Source organism: Hevea brasiliensis, chromosome 13 (genome assembly GCF_030052815.1).
Source record: "Hevea brasiliensis isolate MT/VB/25A 57/8 chromosome 13, ASM3005281v1, whole genome shotgun sequence".
NCBI classification, from domain to species: Eukaryota; Viridiplantae; Streptophyta; class Magnoliopsida; order Malpighiales; family Euphorbiaceae; genus Hevea; species Hevea brasiliensis.
In genome coordinates, this window is record NC_079505.1 from 19,577,213 (window position 1) to 19,603,234 (window position 26,022).

Sequence of the window (26,022 nt, forward strand, 5' to 3'; positions counted from 1 at the left end):
AACGTAAGAAATGAAAAGGATTAATATAATTTGCTCCCCGCTTACCCTCCAAGTAAAAGTTTGCAAGAATTAAAATGGAAGTGAAAGGGGGTACTAATGTACTTTTCTCATGGAAAATGACAAACTCTTGAGAATGGAGATGGAAAAATCAGAGGAAAATTGAAGAATCCAATTTTTTAAATTGGACCTACTTAAACTTCAATAAAATGGACCTTAAAATGGACATTTTTATTGAGGTGATGGTGATTGCCACTAGCAATCTGCCAGGAACTTTATTGGCAATGTTTATTGGCAATGAGCCCAATAGTTTATTGCCAATGTTCCCTCATTGCATTGCATTGCCAAGCTTTATTGGCAATGTTTATTGGCAATAGTTTATTGGCAATGTTCCCTTATTGCATTGCATTGCATTGCCAATAAACATTGCCAATAAAGTTCCTGCCAGATTTCTGGTGGCAATCACCATCACCTCAATAAAAGGGTCCATTCTATTGAGGTCAATTTTATTGACCTCTTGTTTTTGGCATTCTCGATTCCACTTCAGCTTCTTGTATATATATCCAAAGCTTAAGTGAAGGAAGATCATCTCTCTCTGTAGCACAGCAATATACCTACCGCTGCACAACAACTTGTATAGTCAGTTGAGCAGCTTCAGCACCTGCTTGCCAAGCCAAATGTGTGTAATAGTCTCTTTCCTCTTTCTTTATTTAATTTCTCTTGCAATTTCATTTCCTGTTTTAACAAATTAGGCATTTTGCCTCTCCCCCAATGCGTGTAACTTAACTACTCCTTTTTGTCTTTTCGGTTTAATTTGTCTTTCAATGACTTATTCATTTCTCAGGTTGCAATCCTTTCTTGTAAGCATGAAGTTTTTCATTGATTAAAGCAAAGATATATATGAATTTTTGGTTGAAGTTGTTGATTAAATTAGTCCTAACATTTGCTTAAAATGATGATTAAATATTTATATGCTAAAACTCTCAAATTAATACTATAACATATATTTTTAAAATTGAAAAAATTTGATTTGATATAACCCGACTAGATACATCCACTTGTATTTCATTTTGATTCGTGTAGAATTTAAAAAATTGATAAAATAAAGAGTTCAATTTGGCATTGATTCAAAATTTGTATGATCTTATCTCTAAACTCATCTCTCATCTCTTTAAGTTAAATCAATCAACATAAATTTTAATAAATAAATGAATATGAATTGTTTGAAAAAAAAAATAACATTTTAATCCAAATGACTAGCAAATCATAGATTTTAAACTGTAATTCTTCATCTAACAGATGGGCTAATTAAAAAAAAATTGAAAAATTATTATTTAATTCTTTAATTTTGACAAAAATAATTTTATTGATAAATAATTTCCAATTATGTTGACTATAAAAGTGAAAGAGAGAGAATAAAAAGTGGAAATTTTATTTTTGAGAGGGAGGGCAAAAGGTAATTTTGTTTTCTTTCTATAAACATTTAATTTTTTGGGCTCAAATCATTTTGCCAACACTGGTATTTTTCTTCCTATTTATTTTGATGCATGAGTTTTTCACGGATTAAGACAATGATATAAATGAGTTTTTTTTAAGTTATTTATTAAATTAATCCGAACATTTTCTTCAAATGACAATTATTTGACTAATTATTTTTTAATTTTATCAATTAAAATGTTAATTGATAATTATTTTAATTTCAAATTAAAATGTTATTTTTATAAAAAAATTACATTGAATTTTTAAATTAAAATTCGAGTTAATCAAATTAATCTATATAAATTATCTTCATGTTAGAATCTTAGAAATATAATATATAAATATAATTATATCAACACAACAATTGAGATGAAAATAAGGCTAGAGGCTTAATTCCTTCGCGCCACACTTCTCAAGTTCGATTCCCAGTTCCAACATTTGTGTTCTCTTTTTATTTAACTTAACTAATCCTAGTTGTCGATTCCATTTTCGATAATCTCATCCCTTATAAGTCTTAGTATACCTGACCCTAGCCTCATCCTCACACTAGTGCTCATATCCTCCAAATTTCTGCTGATTATGGATGTCTTCCTTGCATTCTCATTTCCATTTTTTTTTTCTCCAGCAAGCCCTTGTGCTCTCTTTTGATTTCTTCTCCATCTCTAGATTTCTTTAATTTAAAGCCTCTCTATTTTATATTTTTTTTATTTTTTTTTATTTATGTAGCCCTTAGTATCTTTTCCATCAATCACCACTCTCCTCTCATCAGCTTGTCCTTTCTCTTCTCAGTGGCCAGTGGTCTCCTCTATGATTTTGGGAGATCATATGGCCCCAGTATCAGTAACAATTCTCCTTTTGCATGAGCAAGTCATAAGTGGCAAAGAGGTCAACAATTCTCCTCTGCGATTTTTGGGAGTTACTTTCTCTTACTAGAATAGATGGAAGAAATTTTTATGTTTAAATCTATGCTTTTTAATAGGTTTTATTAATTTGATAGTTTTGTAAATGATGATATTGTATTTTGGTATTTAGTTAAATACATTAGATTTGTTCTTTTTTTTTAGGCCTTTACTGTAATACATCAATTTTTTTTTTGTGTTTGCTGTAAATCTGTGCCTTGTGATGCTTGAACCTTGATGTTGAATGTGATAAATGTGTTGAATGTGATAAATGTGCTGTGAACCTTGCCGTTGCTTGCTTTTGTTTTCCTTCAAAAGATATGAACTTTTTCCATTGCTTTTGTTTTCCTTCGAAAGATATGAACTTTTTCCATTGCTTTTGTTTATCTCTACATATTTACTCTTTGAACTAACTATTTTTAATAACCTCCTCCTCTCTCTTCTTTTCTATACATATAAATCAGGACACATGATGAAATATTATCTATCCTTCAAATATTGTTTTCCCTCGGAGATCAGCTATCTTGGAAAATGAAGATGTTGGTGGTCACTCTAATCAACTATGCAATAGCGATGGCAATTGAACATGAACTCCAAACTCATCCCAACTCAAATTATAAAACATGTGCTAGAAATATTAGTCTCCTATTGGGTTGTATGGCAATTGTGCTATCGGCTTTGATTCATGTTCTCATTTATAGTGTGTTACTTCTAAGTTTATGGGTCTACTTGGTTACACGAGTAGCATGCAACCCATATCAAGACTTATATCTATTAGTAGGTGAAGATTTGCAACACTTAAAAGAGCTAGCTGAAGATGCAATCCAAAGGCTATTTGATAGGCAGGAGTAAGCCATCAAACCAATTGTCTAGTTAAGTATGTCATTTTAATAAACCTATTTTGTCCTTACAATTTTAGATCTCTCTATAAAATGTATGATTTTAGCAATAATTTTAAAGGTTTAAATGTGATAGTTTAGGCCATATTGATGTATCTGGAGTTATAGAAATAATACTTAGTTGTTGAATTTTGAAAGGGTGTTCATTGAAATTCTGAATTTATTTATATGTCTATTGCATTTTTAAATCTCCCTCTCTCATTTGTAATTTTTTATGCAAAGAGGATTTTGATTTATGTGTTGTTTGTAGAGAAAGAGATAGAGAGAGGGAGAGAATTTTTTATTAAATATTTTTTTAACAGCATTGAATTACAGTATTTGAGTTGTAGAAATAATAAAATTACTCATCTCCCTCATCACAGCAAAATACCCATCTCATTTCCAAGGTGTGTTTGAGAATAACATTGGCTATTGAATCTATACTCAAAACTCGTAAATCAAATTGTGTTGATCTTAGTCCCAAGCTTTGGATGGTTTCTTCTAGGCTAAGGACCTGCATATTTAAATGGGTAGCTTGGAACTCATACCAAGATCTTTACCATTTGCTACTCCAAGCATTTGATGAGCTGAAGATACTTTCATGAAGTTCATTTTAGTTAGTAAAAAATTAATAGTTTTAGTCATCTCCTGATGGGCTCTCTGGCAATTGTGCAACTTGTTTGGATTCTTTTCCCATCTTTAGTGTGTTACTTTTGAGTTTATGGGTCTACATATTTATACGAGTAGCATGCAACTCATATCAAGACTTATGTCTATTAGTAGGTGAAGCATTGCAGCACTTAAAGAATCTAGCTGAAGATGCAATCCATAGATTGGATAGGCTAGCTACAGTTGTTAGATATGACAGGAGTGAGTCACTAAATCAATTGTCTAGTTAGAGTCACTAAATCAATTGTCTAGTTAAGTATATCATTCAAGTAAATCAATTTTATCTTTTCAATTTTAGATGTCTCTACAAAATATTGCAGAATTTTTTATAGAGCGTTCATTATTTTCAATACACAAAATAATAATAATAATAATAATAATAATAATAATAAAAGTACACATAGCAAGCTTGAGCTAGCAACAAAACAAAATTAGATAAAAGTCAAAACAAAGCACACACTGGTCAAAGAGAAAGACCAAGTAATCAATGACAAGATAACAGCAAAGGTAACAAAACTCAACACCATAACTGAAAGACACGGTAGATGTATCTTAACTTCCTCAAGAAAACAAGTTGGCTTAGCCCACAAAAACAACAGCCAAGATGTGATTCTCCTGAGAGAAAAAAAATTACACTGGACCTTGAACAATTGAACCAGCAAGAAGCAAGAACACTTCGCGAAGAGAACTGGAACCCACAAAGCATGAGGACAATCAACCAATAGAACTCCTTAAGGCTCTAAAAACCAGAGAACATGAGTGAAAATGCGCAGAAACATTCAAGCTTGCCTCAAATCAGAACTAGATATTCCAACAGACATATCCCAACAAAGAAGAAATAAAGTAAATAAAATTGAGGAAACTTGAGGAAAAGAATCACCACTCAACATACATTAAAAAAAAAAAAAAAAAAAATTCCACAACCGATTTTACTACTCCAACACCAATTAGAAGACTCAAATGTAACACGTTAAAAACACCTCAAATAAGTCAGTTTCAAAAAGCCCAAGAATCAAAATAATAATAATAATAATAAAGAGACCAGCAGCACCCAATGACAGAGCAAATCAAATTGCAGCATTAGAGCGATGAACCTGATAAGATTTAATCTGATTTAAGAAAAATAACAATGTCGCCTCATTCGATTCAGAATTTGTCAAACCCAGTTCCTTCCCAATCCCCAACATAGTTGCTTCAGAATTTACATCCTGTTATGGAAAGTCAATCACTATATTATTTCTCTGTATATTCTGTATTCTATATTCCTATTTAGGATTTCTTATTTAGGATTTCTTCCTAATTAGTAGAACACAATTATAGGAATCAATTGTATATATATACCCATGTACAGATTAATTAAAATTAAGGAGAATCATCTCTTTCTATATGGTATCAGAGCAGGTCATCAATCCAGGGTGACTATTTGTTCTCACCACCTAGCTCAGGAGAGACCTTGGCCGCCGATCGGCCGTTTCGACCCCGATCAACATCGCCGGCGTCACCTCAACCCCCTCATTCCACCACAGTGTCTTTGTTGCACGATCGATTACACCATTAAAGGACTTCTGAGGTTTGGCTCTCAAATCCTATTTTGGTATTTGCTTGATTTGTGATTTTGGGTTATTTTGCTGCTATAAGCACTTTGGATTAGTGTTTCAGTTAGTTTTCTTTGTCTCAACAAATGGCAGACAATAAGAATGTTATTTCTGATGTGATTCCGATGATGACTAAGATCACGAAATACAAACTTAATGGTTCGAATTACCTGGAGTGGAGTAAGACTGTTAGGGTCTATTTGTGTAGCATTGATAAGGATGATCACCTTACTAAAGATCCACCCACTGATGATACACGACAAACTTGGCTAAGGGAGGATGCTCGGTTGTTTTTGCAGCTTTGGAACTCGATTCACAGTGAGGTAATTAGTTTAATTAATCACTGTGAATTTGTTAAGGAATTGATGGATTACTTAGATTTTCTGTATTCTGATAAAGGGAATATCTCTCGTATTTATGATGTTTGTAAGGCATTCTACCGTGCTGAGAAAGAGGATAAGTCTCTCACGGCTTATTTTATGGATTTTAAATGGGTATATAAGGAACTTAATGTATTATTGCCTTTTAGTCCTGATGTGAAAGTTCGCAGGCCCAACGGGAGCAACTGACTGTTATGAGTTTTCTTGCAGGCCTTCCTTCAGAGTATGAGACTGCTAAATCTTATATTCTTTTCAGTTCTGAGATTTCCTCTTTGTATGAAACGTTCACACGGGTCCTTCATACAGAGAGTACCCAATCTTCACAGTCTGCCAGTAGTGCTCTTATTAGCCATAATTCAAATGGACAACAGGGTAATAGAAGAGGAAGTAGAGAAGGAATTACAGGCAACAGAAGTAATCAGCGTAATGGAGAGGCTAGTTCTAATCAGGACTCAAGAGGAGTCATTTGTTATTATTGCCATGAGCCTGGCCATACAAAATATAATTGTCCGCAACTTCAGAGGAAAAATCAGCGATCACAGATGGCAAACATGGGAGCAGAGAATTCTACAGTATCTTCCTCTGAGAAAACTATTTTGGTATTTGCAGAGGATTTTGCACAATTTTCCCAGTATCAAGCATCTCTAAAGCCTACCAGTTTCCCTATCACTGCGATCGCTGAGTCAGGTAAATCCACTACATGCTTTGTGTCTTCCTTATCCAAATGGGTTATTGATTCTGGTGCGACAGATCACATGATAGGTAATTCTAGTCTTCTATCTGCTTTTCAGTTTAATCTCACTTCTTCTACTGTTACTTTAGCTGATGGTTCTACTTCTTGTGTCATGGGTTCTGGAACTACGAATCCGACTTCGTCAATTTCTTTGTCTTCTATTTTGTGTCTGCCAAAATTCTCTTTTAATCTACTTTCTGTTAGTAAACTTATTCGTACCTTAAATTGTTCTGTTTCCTTTTTTTTCCTGACTAGTATTTGTTTCAGGATCTTAAGACGAAGCAGATTATTGGTAGATGACGCGAGTCAGGTGGTCTCTACATTCTGAAAAATCATGTACCGAGGTCGCTTGTTTGCTCCAGTACCTTAACACCTCTTGAAGCTCATTGTAGATTGGGTCATCCTTCTTTGTCTACCATGAAGAAGCTGTGTCCTCAATTTCAGTCTTTATCAGTACTAGAATGTGAGTCGTGTCAGTTTGCAAAACATCATCGTTTGCCTTCTGTGTCTAGAGTCAATAAACGGGCTTCATCCCCTTTTGAGTTAGTTCATTCTGATGTTTAGGGTCCTTGTTCTGTTACCTCTAAAACTAGATTTCATTATTTTGTTACTTTTGTTGATGATTACTCTCGTGTTACCTGGTTATATTTAATGAAGAATCATTCTGAGTTGTTTTCTATCTTTTGTGCCTTTTGTAATGAAATCAAAACTCAATTTAATATTTTTGTGCACATATTAAGAAGTGACAATGCCAAAGAATACTTTTTAGCACAATTTTAGTCTTATATGACACAAAATGGCATTCTTCATCAGTCTTCCTGTGTGAATACCCCATCCCAAAATGGCGTGGCCGAAAGAAAAAATTAGCATCTTCTTGAGGTAACTCGTGCTCTTCTTTTTCAGATGAAAGTTCCTACACACTTTTGGGCGGATGCAGTTTCTACGGCATGTTTTTTTATTAATTGTATGCCGTCTTCTGTCCTTAATGGGGATATTCCTTATACTGCTTTGTTTCCTACAAAATCTTTGTTCCCTATTGAACCCCGTATTTTTTGTTGTACCTGTTTTATGCGTGATGTTTGTCCACAGGTTACTAAATTGGATCCAAAATCTCTCAAATGTGTCTTCCTTGGGTACTCCCGGCTCCAAAAAGGGTACCGTTGTTTCTCTTCTACTCTTAATCGTTATCTTGTTTCTGCAAATGTCACATTTTTTGAGTCCACTCCATTTTTTCCTCAATCATCTGTGTATAAGAGTTAGGGGGAGGAGGATGATCTCTTAATATATACTATCCAACCAATGTCTAGTCCTCTCCCACAGCTTGTTCCTTCTATCTCTAGACCTACTCAACCTCCCGTTGTTTATGTTTATTCGAGAAGATTGGAAATTCCTGACTCAGATCCTCCACCAGCTACTTCGTTGGGAGATCCTGTACCTCATACTGATCATGATTCTGATATAGACTTACCCATTGCTCTTCGTAAATGTTCATATACTTACCCTATCTCTTCTTTGGTTTCTTATAATCAATTGTCTTCTTGTTCTCGGTGTTTTGTTACTTCTTTAGACTCTGTTCCTATCTCTAATCGTTGATGAGGCCTTTGTCTCATCTGGCGGTGTGATGCTATGAAAGAGGAAATGGAGGCTTTAGATGCTAATGTTACATGGGAACTGTTGCCTTTGCCCACTGGTAAGAAAGCTATTAGTTGCAAATGGGTATTTATAGTAAAGGTAAATCCTGATGGTTCCGTGGCTAGGTTAAAAGCATGCCTTGTAGCGAAAGGATATGCTCAGACATATGGGGTTGATTACTCTGACACTTTTTCTCCTGTAGCTAAACTTACTTCTATTCGCTTGTTTATCTCTTTAGTAGCTACATATGATTGGCCCCTGCATCAATTGGATATCAAGAATGATTTCCTTCATGGTGATCTTCAGGAGGAGGTGTATATGGAGCCACCACCTGGGTTTGTTGCTCAGGGGGAGTTGGGTAAAGTTTGTAGGCTTCGGAAGTCTCTTTATGGCTTGAAACAAAGTCCTAGGGCATGGTTTGGGAGATTCAGTGAAGCAGTACAGGAATTTGGCATGCAAAAGAGTAAGTGTGATCACTCAGTATTTTATAGGCAATCTGAGGCTGGTCTAATTCTCCTGGTAGTCTATGTGGATGACATTGTCATCACTGGGAGTGACTCTGCAGGTATTTCATCTCTTAAAACCTTCCTCCAAACCCAATTTCAGACCAAAGACTTGGGATTGTTAAAGTATTTCTTGGGTATCGAAGTTATGAGAAGTAAGAAAGGTATTTTCTTGTCTCAAAGAAAATATCTCCTCGATCTATTGACAGAGACAGGAAAATTAGGTGCTAAGCCTTGTAGTGCACCAATGACTCCAACTTTACAACTGTTAGCAGGGGATAGTGAGTTGTTTGAAGATCAGAGAGAATCTGAGGAGATTGGTAGGAAAATTGAACTACCTTACAGTCATTCATCCTGACATTGCTTATGCCGTTAGTGTGGTAAGTCAGTTTTTGTCTTCCCCACCTATTGCTCATTGGGAAGCCTTGGAACAAATCTTGTGTTATCTGAAGGGCGCTCCAGGAAGAGGTTTCCTATATGGTAAGCATGGGCATTTGAATGTTTAATGTTGAATTTTGACTGGGCAGGATCTAAGGTTGACAGGAGGACAACTCTTTGGATATGCGTTTTGTTGGAAGAAATTTGGTGTCTTGGAGAAGCAAGAAGCGAGTGTAGTTTCTCGATCTAGTCTTTGAATCCGAATACAGAGCCATGGCACAATCAGTATGTGAGGTAATGTGGATACTTCAATTACTAGATGAGACAGGTTTTAAGACCTCCCTGCCTGCGAAATTGTGGTGTGATAATCAAGCTGCTCTCCATATTGCTTCTAATCTGGTATTTCATGAGCGAACCAAACATATTGAGATTGATTGTCACTTTATTCGTGAAAAGATTCAACAACAGATCATCTCAACAGGACACATCAAAACTGGAGAGTAGTTAGGAGATATTTTCACAAAAGCTCTGAATGGAGCTAGGATTGACTACATTTGTAACAAGTTGGGCATGATTAACATCTATGCTCCAACTTGAGGGGGAGTGTTATGGAAAGTCAATTACTATATTATTTCTCTGTATATTCTGTATTCTGTATTCCTATTTAGGATTTCTTATTTAGGATTTCTTCCTAATTAGTAGAACACAATTATAGGAATCAATTGTATATATATACCCATGTACAGATTAATTAAAATTAAGGAGAATCATCTCTTTCTACACGTCCAAACCCCCATCATCTCGAGAAGTTTGGTCCTTTGCATGTCTAAGAATAACCCAACAGATGTCACTCTTGTCCAGTTGTTCAGTCAGACAATTTCCACATTCGATTTGAGGGAGACATCAGTAGAACTACTTCCACCTTCTCGATTGGTCCTACCCATTTTAATTTGTTTCTGTCCCTTCTTGCCTCCCCTGTTCAATTTGGGAGAGAAATCTAGCAAATCAAAGAGAAGCTTACGCTTGCCCCCTTGCTTGAGGATTCTAGAGGCTCAAGTTTTGAAAGGAAGCATACCCTCGTTTTTATCAGCTGAAATGGATGAGTTTTTGTCAATTGAAATGGATGTTGGTAAGAGAGGCTCGCCCGAAATTTCATGTCTAGATATTCTTCATGATTTGGGCTGTTATAAGGGATGAGATCCGAGTTTTGATTAGAAGCCCGTTATATTGTGAAAGCTCATTAGCCATGGGCTCCTTATTAGTAGCCCAACCATTACTCTGCAGCTCACAATCTTCCGAATTAAGGGGAGGTGGAAGAGTGAGTCTCATAATTGTTATGGTTCTCCAAAAGCTCAAGTGAGATATCCAGTAAGACACCAGTAGGGACCCCATCATACTAGTTACAAATAGGATGAAGGCCATGTAGCAGCTCTCCACTATTAGAAGCCTCAAAATAATCTCCCGTTAATAAAGAATCAGATGATTTGGCCTCACTCACTTGGTGACTCGAAATATTAGACTCGTTATTCTTGAGTGTTGCCATTGATGAAATCTGTTTCAGGGAATGAATTCTCGCTCGAGGAACTCACCATTGGTGACATATTAGAGGTGATGAGAGCTTCACTGCAATTGTCTTCAATAGCCATCATAGGAAATTTAGAGTTTCCCATATATATTCAGAGATGAGGTTGATATAAGCACTCTTGCAATATTTAGTCTATCCAAATGTTGTTCAAATATTTTAGAATCCCAGTGCTGCGGAAAGTTTTCTCTCTTTTAAATGACTCTCAAATAGAAAATGTTTCAATTATGCAACAACATAAAATTACAGAATACAAAGACTTATATTGAGCCGGTTGGCAACCAAAAAACTAACAAGCAATGTGATTGTTAGAACAAATTAGTCTTAGAACTCTTCATCGACATTACCTGCATATAAATTTTGAGATCTCTTTATAACCTTTTAGATTATCTGATCTCAATAATTTTATAATATGAAAATATTTACAAGTTTTGGATATTGATGCAGATTTAATATCTAACAGAGTTGAATGACAAAAAAATGTCGATACAACACGACACCAATTAATTCAGAATTAAGATTTAGTTATTATTTATCTGTGTTTATAGTTTTGAGGTTGTTCTTGAATTTGTCACACATTATTAGACTCCCACTCATTTTCTTTGTCATTAACTCTTCATAATCTCTTAAGTGTTTGTACTCTTATAGGGCTTGCATTTCTAACACTAATCAAAGTTATTTGAGCTCTTTCAATGGACTAGGTCCAACCTATGAAAAATAAGGATTGCCATTAGAAATTGCCTTGAAAATCTGGGAATTGGGGCTAGAGTTATAGCCTTACCAAATCCTTGTGTGGCTTTGGCTTATAACAGATGGGCTTATTAAAAAATATTGGAAAAATTATTATTTAATTTTTCCATTTTAACAAATCTTACTATTTAGTTTTTAAAAAAATATATATTAGTTTATTGTTATATTTTTGTTTCGTCTATTATCTAGTCTTTTTTTTCCAGTTTAAATCAAGATTTTTTGTCCGTCAATGTATTTAAAAGAAAGAAATTACTATTATAAGAATTAAATAGTTCAAAAACTTATAAAATAGAGTGACTATATAATTGTATTTTCAAAATTACAAGGACTGAATAAAATTTAAACTAATGCCTGAAATGACCAGAGGGACCAAAAAGTAAACAAAACAAAAATATAGAGCCTAATCCTAAAGACTATTGTATAAAATCTTTTTGGTAGAAGGAAGCTTATTGAAAATCCTATTGTCTATGTGCCATGTGGCTTCTTTTAATAATATATTGGTTTAACTTTGCTTTGAACCTTAAACTCTTAACTTTTTGCCATCATTGATTCAATAATAAGACCAGATTTAAAAACTGTATTTTAAATTAAAAATGTTTTGAGGGTAGTGGGTTATGTGATGTGGGATTGTCAAACTTATAGATCTTATTTTATGCACCCTAATCAAGATTATTATTTGATTAATTAATTTTTATATTTAAAAAATATTTGGACGTTAAAATTCAAATTCTTTTAGCTTAAAAAATTATATGAAATGGGCGTAAAGAATCAAACATGATGTTTTTTTGTATTGGAAATAGACAAAATGGTGGGTTTAAACCTTTTGTTGTTCTGTTGCTCTCCATCATAAAATTTCTAGAAATAACTCCTAACAAATTATTTACACCTTTGAACTACTCTTAGATTTTAAAATTAAAAAGTGAATTATCGCTCCATATGATTTTCTTCCATTCTTACCTACGTGAGATAGTCGGAGCTTTGTTTAGTTTGTAGAATTAAATAACATGGAAATTAAATATTCTATAGATTAGCTATTAGTCACTAAATTTGTAATTCAGAAGAATATATATCCTATCCAATAACAATGTTTTTTTTTTTAAACAACAGAAAGATAATAATTATTGCATATTAAAAGTTTTGATAAAAATATTAAAAACAACGAAATAACTATTTCTTGATATTATTTCCATCTTGTCATATGCTATTTCATAAACCAAACAGAGCAGAGTAAAATAACTTATCTACATATCCCACTAATGATCAAGGCCTTGTATAGTAATATTAGTGTTGTTAGCTGTCAATTATTTTACCAGTTGTTAGTTATTAGATATTAGTGATTTAAAGCAAAAGTATTCAATTAAAATGACTGTTGAATTAGTTAGTAAATGTAAAAATAATGATATCATCTCATTGACTTTAGTCAAATCACTCACTCAACCTCTAAAATCTAGGAAGAGTAATTTTTCATGAATCACCCCCTTAACCTCTAAGAGCAAGTATAAACACTATGCCACTGAACAATATATATAAGAGAAGAGTTAAAATACTAAATACCACCTTAAAAGTTATTGCCAATCAAGACTTTAAAGTAACCAAACTACATAGAGCATGAAAGAGGCTGCAAATTAGGGGTTCGTAGTTTTCGATTCTAATTAAATTGAACTGAATTAATTCGAAATTTGTCTATTTTTTCATTATTGATTTTGATTTTGTTCATTTTTTAAGAAGTTTCAATTAATCGATTTGGTTTAATTTATTTGATCAAAAGATCCAACTAACTAAACCGACTAAAATTTAAAACCCATAAGGGAGCTTAAGCCTAAGTGTTAACCCATATATAGTCCCATGTTTGCACAACCTCAATAGGCCTTGCCATGGTGTTAAGTCTCCATCTTCAGTTGAATCAGTTGTTCTACTCTATAGACTTCTATTTGCCTCCCTCACCCACCCTCGACCTTCGCTCTTAACTCTTTGTCTACATCCAGTTGCCTCATTCCGTCCTGGTCAGCCATCTTACCGCTTCCCTCACACTCACTCTATCTGTCTCATCGTTGTCCCCCACTGTCTCTATCTGTCTCTTCAACACTTGGCCTCCTTCACCCACGCTCTCTATTTGTCTCACCCTTGTTTGCTTGCTCTATCTCACCCCTGCCCCTTGGTCTTTGTCTCGTCAACGTCGTCTAGTCTCCCTCCCTCTCTTGACGATTCCTTTGTCATTTGGTCTAAGTTTCAATGGATTGTGATTATTGGGTTTTGTTCAACTATTGACACTAAACAACAACGTTTTGTGATTTTTGGCTCGATTAAAAAAATGATGAATTAAACCGAACTGAACCAATTTGATTCAGTTTGATTCAATTCTACCATTGACTTTCATTTCATAAGATTTTGATACAGATCAATTAGGTTTGGTTTGGAACCGAACATATCAATTGTACACCCCTATTTGCAATTATTTTGATTGTCTTCATCTTATAGTATCAACAATAAAACCGATGAGGAATTGAAATCTCTTGTATAAAACCAAGTACCAAGAACTTGATGTACTTGATATTCATTTACAAAAATGGGGGGATTGAGTACTTGAAGATCTTGCCTAAGTTTGTGAGTGCATGATTGTACTTGATACTGAACATGAAACTTGTGATTAAGGCATTAGGACACTCACATTTTAAGATTATCATGAGCAATTGGTGGAAATGATGCATAGCTTTCTCAACTGTGGGAGCATATCTACTGCTACAATATTATGGAGATTCAAGACCACTATGAATGCCTTCACAAAGTATAATATCCTCAATCTGCAAATCATGTATGAACCCTAAAGATCTGCAACATAGCTATTAATTTTACAAGAAAGAACTGTAGTCTATCTGTACCTGTACTCTTTCACTATCTACTACTCCTTTCAATGAAAGCTTTGTCATCCTGAGGACACATATTAATATAGATATCATTAGAATGGGTTCCTGTTAATTACATTCAGTAATTAATAGCACGCATGTCAACAATTTGAGTATGTGTTATTGGTTAAAACCATGGCAACTACTCAGTTTAGCATCTATGAGACAGAGAGAGAGAGAGGGGCAGTCACAATATTTTTAGATCTTAAATATTACATAGTGCAGAATTAGTAAACTTGAGATGGTACCTTGTGATAAGCCTCAATAAAGTAGTCAAATATCACTTGGCATTTCTTGGCTCCGAGAAGCAGCACAAGGTTGGTGTCCATCCAAGGCCCATATCTGTAAGACCCAGAAATGGTTCAAAGTACAAAAGAATGGGAACAACAAATAAATCAGTCATTATTATTACATCTTCCACCCAATTACGCACTGTCAATCATGAAATTAGGATAAATGAAAGCACATAAAGCTTTTGATCCAAGCCGAACAAAATCATCTTCACTTCTAGCTGAGCCACCTTCACAACTTTGGATACTGACCTTTTCGTATATCTATCTCAAAAAAAGCAGTAATTTAGGTGGAGGACAACCGCACTTACTATGAAATTTCAAAAAAAAATGATGTTTTTATATAATAAATTGGGTTAATTTCATTAAAGGACATTTTTGTCGCACAATTTCAATTTGTATAAATAAAAAAGCTCAAAGTTTGATTTTGATTCAAGAAGATTGCTTCTACAAAATTTTTGTAGACATTTAGCCAAATTCTTTATGTGACGATAAAATATAATAGCTCTAAGCCTACAAAAATGTATTTGAAAATTTTTACTTGGTTATCATGTAAAAAAATATTATTTATATTTTATCAAAATCTAGCATTGATGATTTATCAAAATAAATTAAATTTGGGAATTTTACTGATAATTGAAATTTAGTGAAAATGCTGAAATTGGAGACCATGAGCAAAAATCATGGCAGTCTTATAGACCTATCATAATCAAGTGCTAAAATTGATAAAGCTAAAACAAAATGTTCAAGAATGACAAGGAAGCGCGAGAGGCATACTATGGTGGAGTAAGAATCAAGCTTCAAACCAGATGCCAAATCTTTATGTGCATATGGAACATGGTAGCCACCATCTAATTAGTTGTCGCAAAACATCTGAAAAGGAAGAAGGGGAATTAGCGGTCCATGAAATCAAGTCACACAATGCAATTAATGGATATTGGTTTCAGTGTCTTAAGTTTAGAGTAGAGTGAGCAGACAAATTGAAGTCATATTCAAGCATTTCCCTTTCTTCTTCTAAGAACCTAATGGAGCCCAAATGATTAGCAACATTTAAATGACAGCATACTGAAAGAAAGCAAGAACAACAAAAAATAAAAAGAACCAAATTTTCTACCAATATAAATGTACCTTACTGTGAAAAAGTCACGAGGATCCTTTATCTGTTCAGTGTATCCTGAAATTCAACATACAACCCAAAATTGGTAAATAAGATTCTACTTCTACTGTGTTACGATATGTTTGATGTATGCTAATCGCTAGGAGTTGAAGCCTCCACTTTATACATAATGAAAATACAAGGCAAACCCAATTATGCTCTGAATTCAATATTTCAATTTAGTCTTAAATTGCCGTATTTGATAAAATCATACCAAATTATCAAATTTCTTGTGTTATTAACTATTCTAAGCAACTTAAGACTCTTTTTTTTTTTGTAAAAAAAAAAAAGAACTAACCAACAACTTGCCATCCTCCATAGAAAACAAGATGGAGCTCATAATCGTAAAATGAAGGGTTACCAGGATCTGGGTGGAGTCAGGGCTTTCTCTATCGGAATACGAGGGTCAAATTTATCGACGAGTTTCTGACAATGAGTATGGAGAGAGCTTGGATTGTGAAGAACGCAGCATGAGACCTTGAAGGGCCGATTTTGAGCAAGAAATGGAGTATGATTTTTAGGTTGAAGCCTGCGACTGGTGATGAGCTTCAAAGGGATCACTGCGGTGGCAATGGCCATTGTCTTCGCTACGACGGTTGCTTCAAAGTAAACGACATCGACATTCCAGGGTACTCTTGTGTCCTTCAGTTCTTGTTTTGGCGTTCCTCTGCCTGTCGAAGAATCTCTCAGTTTTTTCCACTCTTTTACAATTTTTTTATTTAATTAGTTTTAATTAAAATTTAAAAATAATATTATTCAATCAAAAATTATTAAATTATCTGTAATTTTAATAGATTAAATTATTCTTATGTACAAGAGAAAGAAAAAAAAATTTTCCTTTTCATTTTTTTAAGTAAAAACAGCTGTAATTATTATAAAGTTTAAAACTAAAAAAATTATTAAAAAAATTAAAAAAAAAAAACATTTGACGCTGTGCTAGAAGATTAAGAGAAAAAATATTTATAAATATATTGTAGTAGCTATTGTTAAACTAAAAAATATTAAAAAAAGAAAAAGAAAAATGATATTTGAGAGGAATCATATATATATATATATATATATATATATATATATATATATATAAACTAAAGCATATAAATAAGGTCACAAAATTATGTAAGGTATTTTAAAAAATAATTTAAAATTTTATCATTTGTCATTTTTTTAGTATAGTTATCGTTAACCTATTATTTAGATCATGGTAAGTCCTAGCTTCTTAATGTAAATATGGCTCACAATATATTAAAACCAAAGCATATAAATAAGCTCACGAAACTATGTCACATATTTTAAAAAGTAATTTAAAATTTTATCATTTGTCATTTTTTAGTACAACTGTCATTAACCATTATTTGGATCATGGTGAGTCGTCACTTCTTAATGTAAGTATGGTTCATAGATGTGTTTGGGAATAATGACAAGTCATGATCATAGTATTTCATGATTTTTTCATGATTTAATTACAGGTTTGCCAAATTTTTTTAAAACCACTAACTCAATGGATAAACATAGTTTTACTCATTTTTATTCCAATATTGCCCATATACAATTAATAAAAGTATCTCTTTGTCCCTTAAAACCCTATCTACCGACTATTACTCACTCATAAATTTCTATCCCAATCTCTTACCCCTCCTCTTTTTCATTGCGAACTCTCAAATTTTTATCCTAATCTCTCGCCTCTCCTCTTTTTTATTTTTGTTTCCTTTCTGTTCGCCGACTGGATCTCCTCTTCTTCTAGTAATTTTTTTTCTTCTTTCCTTTTTAATTTTATTTTTGTATTATTTACCACAAAAAAATGCTATTTTTTTAGCCAGTCTTCTTTTGCAATTATTTTTATTTTTTTTCTTCTTTTTCTGTGATTGAGGTTTATAAAAATTTGTTGATATTTTCAAAGAATCTGCTGCCTCACTCTCCTTTCCTCTTGAAGGTAATTCTAATAGATTATGCATCTTGTGCAATGTAATGCTCACTCTCCTTTCCTCTTGAAGGTAATTCTAATAGATTATGCATCTTGTGCAATGTAATGCTGATAAAAGAAATTTCACTTTGTATATATATTATGCATTTTTGTGTTATTGTTTTGAAATTTTAATGTGGAAATTTGACTTGATACCCTTTTAACTTTGCTAACATTTTCTTCTGGAATCAAAACATTAAAGTCTATGGGTTCCATTGCACACACTAGCTAGGAGCCTAGGATAAGCTTGTCTATCTTAATGAAGCATTTGTAGACAAAGAAATAATGAAAAGCTTTATTATAATACACGAAAGTTCCTGATTTGAGGCATCTATTTATCTATAACTACTGAAAATTATAGCATGTGTTTTTGTGGCATTCCTAATTTGAATATTTCATTATTAGTAGATGGGGAATGATTACATGTAACATGTTCATGAGTATGTGTGTTGGTGGTGTGACTGGGGTGTCTTTGGGTTAAGGAAATTTGATTAGATGATTTAGGTCAATTTACCATTGAATTATACTCATAAGAATGTATTCTCAATTTTAAATTTGAGTATGGAAACCAATTGGAGAAGGTATGCTTTAAAAACATGCCAAACCTTTCACTTAGAAAACAAGTCACCTAGTGGTACCTACTTTCTATTAGAGTTTCAAATCAACAAATTGGTGAAGTTGAATTTGGTTTTTTCTAGTTAGTTAAGTCTGTGTCTTATGAGTTTGTAGCATTTTGAGGAATCAAATTCCGATTTTGGACGGATAAGTTATTGACATTTTAGTTTAGTCTATCTTGCTTCACCTAAGTTTGTCACATAGTATGCATTTCCACCCATTTTATCATAGTAAATCTACTGAATTAGGTCTAATTATCTTCATGAGAGTTGTAGAAAATTTTGTCCTCTTTCTAGATTGTTATTATAGGCTTAAATCTAATGAGCAGATTGTGAGTTATCACTTAAAAACAGAATCTAGTTCTGTTAACTCTGCTCATTCTGAGTTTTGTCTTCAGACCAAATTTTATCTAGCTTAATGAAATAATCAACCTTAGGTGTCTTCATGAAAGTTGTAGTGCTATTGATAAGGTTTCTGGAAATGTAAAGATCATTCATTTCTGAATTTCCTAGAGAGAATAAGCTTGAAATACCTACCTATGTGCAAGAAGAAATGATTTCTACACTTTTATCTATAGTTTGGGCTAGATTTGATAGGCTTAACAAAAGAATAGAGCTGACCTTTCTTTTTATGATATGAAACCCAATGGGTGTGGAGTCCAGGAATACTATTTTGCGTTTTGTTTTTTGTTTCAACCACTTTTGGCATATTGAGTGCATGTTTTTTGTTTTTTAATTTTTAAAAATTGAAAACTATTTATACTTTTTTGTTTTGTGTTTTCTGAAATCTATTTTTTTGAAAAATTTATTAAGTTTCTCATATGACTAGAAAATAAATAAGAATATTTACATTTTTTAGAAATTAAAAAATAAATAAATTCTAAAATTAAAAGTAATATTAAGTATAACAATATATTGGTTTCTTTATATATTTTTAAAAATATTATTAAAAATAAAGATTAATGAAAAAAATAATGTATAAAAAAGGTTCATTATAAACCATTACTTTAATAAATTTACATAATATTTACTATTATAATTATTAAGTAAAATGAGCAAATTTAGAAAAGTTTAACTTATTTGAAAAAATAATTGTCCTATAATAGTGGAGGAGTGAGGTCAGGGAATAAAAGAAACTGAAATAGAAAACCAAATGTGGTTGTTTCCCATTTTGATTGCCAAGTTTTAAAAACAAACAAGAAAAAAAAAAGAAAATATAAAATAAAAAGCTCAATCAAAAAAAATTTTTATTTTTTAGGATGAAAAATCAAAAACAAAAGTGAATCTGAATACACTTTACAAAATTTGTCTGTGTTCTTATGTGGTAAGAGTGGAATTGCATTTTATTTGACATTAATTTCTTCTGTTTTATGATGATTCAAAGTCATCTGGGAATATTGCTTTTTGTGGAAATATGTTTTTTTTTCAATTGTGGAAGTAATGGACATTGTTCAACAAACCAAATCAAATCAAAACATTTAATTCGATTATTTTATAAATTCAATTTGATTCAATTTTTATAATAACATTAATAATTTAAAATTTTAATTTTTTTTATTCAATTTCAATTTAAAAAACTAACCAACCCCATGCAGACCCTAATTATATATATTTGGTCTGCAAATGCAAGGAAATGAATACAAAAGTGCATTTTCAAATTCCATCAAAGAGCAACAATTCCATTCTCCGTCTCATTATCAAATAATAATAATAATAATAAATTTTAATCTAAAAATATTTAAATTATTTTATGAAAACTCAAATTTAAATTTTAATAAATAAACCATTTAAAAGAAATCTCACCAAGTCTCCATTGACTGCGTTTTTCCTTGGCAATGGGTATCTTACACGAAATCTCCTAGAAGTTGAATTTCAATCCTGATTTGTTTCCTCCAATTTTATAAGCTTCATGACCCGCACAGATAATTTTTTATATTTAGATGAACTGACGAAACATCTACAAGAGAGTATTCCTTGGTGCATGATATTTGCGAATAATATTGTTCTGATAGATGAGACACGAGAAGGAGTCAATAGAAAGCTAGAACTTTGGAGAAGTACTCTAGAGTCAAAGGGTTTTAAGTTAAGTAAAACGAAGACAGAATACATGCATTGCAAGTTCAGTGAAGGCCAAACTGGTGATAGGGAAGGAGTTAGTTTGAATGGAGTGGTACTGTCCCAAAGTAATCACTTTAAATATCTAGCTCAGTCCTTCAAGTAGATGGGGGATGTGAGGAGGATGTTAGTCATAGGATTAAAGCCAGATGGTTGAAATGGAGATGTGCCACGGGAGTTTTATGTGATCATAAGATTCCAAATAAATTGAAAGGAAAATTTTACCGTACAGCCATACGATCGGCTATGTTATATGGTAGTGAGTGTTGGACACTGAAAGAGTCGTATGCATCTAAAATAAGAGTTGCAGAGATGAGAATGTTAAGGTGGATGAGTGGTCATACTAGACTATATAAAGTCCGTAATGAGAGTATTAAAGAAAAGGTAGGAGTGGTGCCAATTGAAGATAAGTTGAGAGAAGGGAGATTGAGGTGGTTTGGTCATGTGAAGCGTAGACATACGGAGGCTCCAGTTAGACAAGTAGAGCACATTAGGTTAAAGGATAGAAAGAAAAAAAAGGATAGACCTAAATTGACTTGGAGGAGAGTAGTGCAACATGACCTAGAAGCATTACACATTTCTGAGGATTTAACCCAAAATCGTTCAGAGTGGAGAAAGCGAATCCATATAACCGACCCCAAATTTTTAGGATAAAGACTTAGTTGAGTTGAGTATATTAATATAATTAATAAATAAATAAATATTTATATTAATAATTCATCTATTATATTTTATAAATAAAATTATTATCTATTAATAATTATTAACTTCATTTTGTTAAATTTAATTGAAATAAAATTTTAATTATTTATTATATTGCATATTATTTTTATGTATATAATTTAATTTAAGAACAATCATTATTAATAATATAGTATTTATTGTTTACGTATTATAATAATAAAATATAATTTAATAACAAAATTAAAACTAAAAACAAAGAAAGGACAAAAGTAAGATTGACATTTTACTGTTCATAAAAAACCAAACGCGCAACTCATTTAATTATATCATTATTAAAAAAACAATTTAAAAAATTATTAAATTATTTTTTAATATTTTCTAATTAATATATTTAAAAAATTAATTTTCTCAGCAATAAATTTCAATAACAATTCAAAGACACCCTTAGATACAAGCTATATCATACTGGCACAATGCTGCTGGTGTAATTTTTTTATTAAAATTTTTATAATAATATTAATAAATAAACTTTTTATATGTATATATTTTAAATAAAATTATAATTTATTACAAAATTTATTTAATTTTTTTTTTATTTTCTACACAAAATATATTATATACGGTTTGAATAAAAAAATTATATTATTATAATTTCTTAAATTAATAAATTAACAATTTCATAGTCATTGTAATCATATTGTGATTATATATATTTGAAATATGAAATTAACACAAAGCTGATTCCCCTATAGAAATAAAGCCATTAATCAAACCAAGCTACTTGACACCATCTCTTTGATCTCATTGTAACTTATTCTATAGGCAAATAAAAAGATATGCAGGTAATTAACTAAAACAAAGGCAAAAAATGACACGAAGCCCATAAAATATCAGAATGCCATTATCAAAACATTAAAAAATACTTAAGCCACTGCAAACCAGCCTCAGCAGGTGGATTAAATTAAAATAAAAAAACTGGTGCATAAATAGAAAGCCACACCATGCTCATTTCCAAAGAGTGTAGCTAAATCCTATGTTTGCTTGGATGGAAAAAGAAAGAAAGAAAAGGGGAAAAAAAAAAAAAACATGAAGACTAAAGAGGAAAGAAGAGTGACTTCCCTTCCTTACATGTAAACCGTAAAATTCCATCCTTCACCAAATTCGAAAAAGTGTTTAAACATGTAAGTTTAAATTGTGTCTCTGTTCGTCTGAGCAGTTGGCTCCTTGTAGGGGTACCTGCCACAAATTAAAGGAAAAAAATACTTTAGAAACCCCATTTCAGTTTCTTGCAAACCTTTAAGTAATAAATAAGTAAATAAATAAATAAATAAAAATGTAATGGAAGTTTTAAATTATGCAGTGATTTTGAAACGATTAACGAAAACACAGCAGAGTTTAAGCCAGACTAATCATCCTCAACTGAAATGCATGGAAACTATTGTGTTTCTTTGGATGCGATATAAGCTGTGCTGACAAGATTTCATGTGAAGACTTTGGTGATATTGAATTTATAACACATCATATGACTTACCAAAGAGGGTGGAAAAAAAAGGAAAACTTACATTAGATGAAAGTTAAACATGTAAATAACAATCTGTCTCCTATGTTTGAAACAAGACACGCATTATTAGTCTTTTGAAGTAATTTCACTGAAGGACGTCTAAAAAGCATGGGCAATTTGCAGGTTTGGATCCTATGTAATGACTGCAATGACACAACAGAAGTTTACTTCCACATAATTGGACAGAAATGCAGACACAACAAATCATGCAACACCCACACAATTGCACCTCCTGTTCTTCCTCATTGACTTGAGTTATGGTTCTTGGAAAATATCCAGCCACATAAGAGCATTGAGAGCTTACATCCAAAGCATAATCATATGGGGTACACATAATTGCAGCTTAAGCAATTTCAATGATCATTGTTTATTAAATTGAATTATGTACCATGCTGTACGATTCAAATACAGCATTTGAATATTCTTCCTTTAATTTACAAAATTAAAACCCAGATATTTAATTCTTCGGGGTGGGTCGATGTAAACATTACATATACAGCAATCTACAGGAATGTAGTTTGATAGCTATGAATTCTCACTGATTGTGTTTTCAATGATTGTATTAATTGGTTGGAGTGTCTTTTATCTTCTTCCTAATCTTGATGCTATATCTAAACAAATTGTCATTTACATATTTAGGAAGAAACAAATCAAAGAAACCTTCTAAGAAAATGCAACATATGTTTTAGTAGGTTTTTTTTTTTTTTCTTTTAAAAAAAAATAAGCCAACTAAGGCATACTAAGTAGATCAGAGCCTAACTACTTAGGAAAATAGAAAATTGCCACTATATCAAACATCAGAAGAAACCAACATCCATTAAAGCCCGATAAAATCTATAAAATTAAAGAAACACACATGATTTTGATATTATAGAATAAAGGGTATGAACCACATATAGATGTTATGTTTGGCAAAAAAACACCAAAGCAATCAGACTTGTCCTCGGGCTTGAGCGTCTGGACTGAAACAGAGGCGTGAACTTTACTGCAAAACAAAAAATAATAATTATAAAAGTTAATTTGCTGATTTATTGGCCAAGAATAGAATTCAATTAATAAAAGAGCTAAGTGTCTACAACTTTAGAAAGCAAGCAAAAGAACTCGGAAATAGAGATATCGATATAGAAATACCACAGAGAACAAATTCACAGAGCGGTAGAGGGAGAAACTCAGAACATTCTTTACGGACTTAAAAATGCTGAAGGAGGTGGATGACTCGTAGCTTTCTCCAACAGCCTTCACAACAACAGCCTCAATATTCTGTCTCTTTGCAATGCAAGATCATCAAGGGTATAGAAAAAAAGAATAACAATAAATCAGGGAAATCAAGCATGGATGAAAACGGAATTTAATCTAGGCGCCTATCTACCCTATTTCACTTGCATATTCAAAGATACACAATTCTTAAAGCATGAATACACTCCTGAAAAATTATTCCATTGCTACAATTATCAATCACAATCGCGAAACTTCGACACCAACACCAATCAATTTCTGCTTTCCAAATTTATAGAAAGTTCCTTAAATTGAACATGAAGTTGAAAAATATAACTCATACTGGAAATAAGAAGTTACCCATCATTTTTACTTCAAAAAGTCATAGATGGTCTTCATAGCTCTTGTAGGCTGCCTTTTCAATTTCGAATCATCACAGTCCATGTGCTCAATCCCTATTTTGTTCATCACCAAAAATGGAATCCTTCTCAGATTAAACCCAGCTGTTGAATCACCACTAATGCCGTTCTTAATCTCCGCATGAACCCTAACTCCTCACCGAAATTTAGCGCCGCTTGACTCCACACAGCCACAGGTAGCTTCCTACTTTCCGTCACTTCCACGGCAGAGAAAGCCCTAGCAATCGCTCTCGCAGTAGGTGGCGGCATTCTCCTCCCCGAAATTCCGTTCATCAGCCCTACTCTGCCTCTGTTTATCACCGCATCACTCTACTCACCCTCTCACCTGTCCTCACTCCCCCCACTCATGATAACGCGCAGACCTTACATCTCAAGCAAATAATTAACCGGATTTCATCTTATCTCTGAATCTCTCAGAGATAAGAAGGAAATTAAAAAAAAAAAAAAAAAATACAGAAGGAAAGATGCTGTGAAGGGGAAGAAAACAAAGGCTAAACAGCGTCGTTTTGAGCAAGCACTGGTTAAATGCACGAAGCAAAATCTCAAAAAGACAAAAGGAAATCCGAGGCGTAAAAAGATAGAAAACCCAAAAAATGCAAAAGTTTATAGGGTTTTTTTTTAATATAATAATGTGCAGAAAAATTTGAAAAATGAGATAGAAAAATATATTAATATTAATAAATTATTTATAAATAATAAATTAATAATTAAAATATATATTTTTTAAAATATAAATATTAATAAAATAAAAAATACTAACGTTAATATATTATTAATTTTAATTGAAATGATTATAGTAAAAAATATGTAGATAATTATTAAATTTATAGTAAAATATTTTATTAAATTAATTTATAATATATTTTTAAATTTAATTTTTTATAACTTTTTTTAAAAGTAATCGTTAAATTTCAATAAAAAAAATTATTAAATTCTTGTAAATAAAATTCTATTAAATGATGTAATACTTATATTTATATGAAAATTATAATTTTTTTAATTAAATTATCAATTTATGTTTATACTTAAATATAAATTTATTAAATTAAAATAATAATTATATATTATATATATTATTTATAATTCTTTTTATATGTATTTACTATTTACCAAGTTAAGATAACATTATAGTATTAAAAAAATTTAAAAATATTATTTTTTTTATATATATAGACATTAACATTTTTAAATTTTTAATAATACATCATTTTATTAATCATATTAATTTTATAATTATATTCAAACTTAATATATTCTGTTAATTATTAATTTTTTAAATAAGATATATTTATCTATTTAAATGTTTTTTCTCATATATAATTTGTTTTTTATGCTTTGTACATAATTATATATTATTTAAAACTTTTAGATTCATATAATTTTAATATATATTTTTTATATACTAATTAAATATTTTTTATAAATCAATGAATATGAATTTTTTTTATCCGTTGTTGAATATATATATATATATATGTCACTACCAGAATTTTGGGCTATATCGGTATTAGGGCTTGGGTCAGCATAAAGTCTTCAAAATCCGTAGTAAGCCTAACTATTTTTAGCTCAAACTTAAAGCCCATAAATGTAGTTTAAATTCAAGAAAATAAACGAACAAAGTCCAGCCATA

The 26,022-nt window shown here is 31.8% G+C and overlaps 2 long non-coding RNA genes and 1 pseudogene across 4 annotated transcripts; all 3 read right to left on the reverse strand.

Moving 5' to 3' along the window:
- Positions 1 to 14,033: 14,033 nt before the first annotated feature.
- LOC110648879 (choline monooxygenase, chloroplastic-like) lies at positions 14,034 to 15,616 on the reverse strand (annotated as a pseudogene).
- A 56-nt stretch (positions 15,617 to 15,672) lies between these two features.
- Positions 15,673 to 20,314, reverse strand: LOC131171862 (uncharacterized). Its single transcript, XR_009142502.1, has 4 exons — positions 20,202 to 20,314; positions 16,186 to 16,495; positions 15,797 to 15,842; positions 15,673 to 15,690 (listed from the first exon to the last, which is right to left on the reverse strand). It is a non-coding gene; the product is annotated as an uncharacterized LOC131171862 (long non-coding RNA).
- Positions 20,315 to 22,120: 1,806 nt separating this feature from the next.
- LOC110648878 (uncharacterized) lies at positions 22,121 to 24,972 on the reverse strand. 3 transcript variants are annotated; one of them, XR_009142504.1, is made up of 3 exons: positions 24,334 to 24,972; positions 23,890 to 24,018; positions 22,121 to 23,743 (listed from the first exon to the last, which is right to left on the reverse strand). It is a non-coding gene; the product is annotated as an uncharacterized LOC110648878 (long non-coding RNA). The 3 variants fall into 3 exon arrangements; XR_009142505.1 differs by having other exon boundaries at positions 23,890 to 24,024; XR_009142503.1 differs by having other exon boundaries at positions 23,890 to 24,252.
- Between the last annotated feature and the right edge of the window lie 1,050 nt (positions 24,973 to 26,022).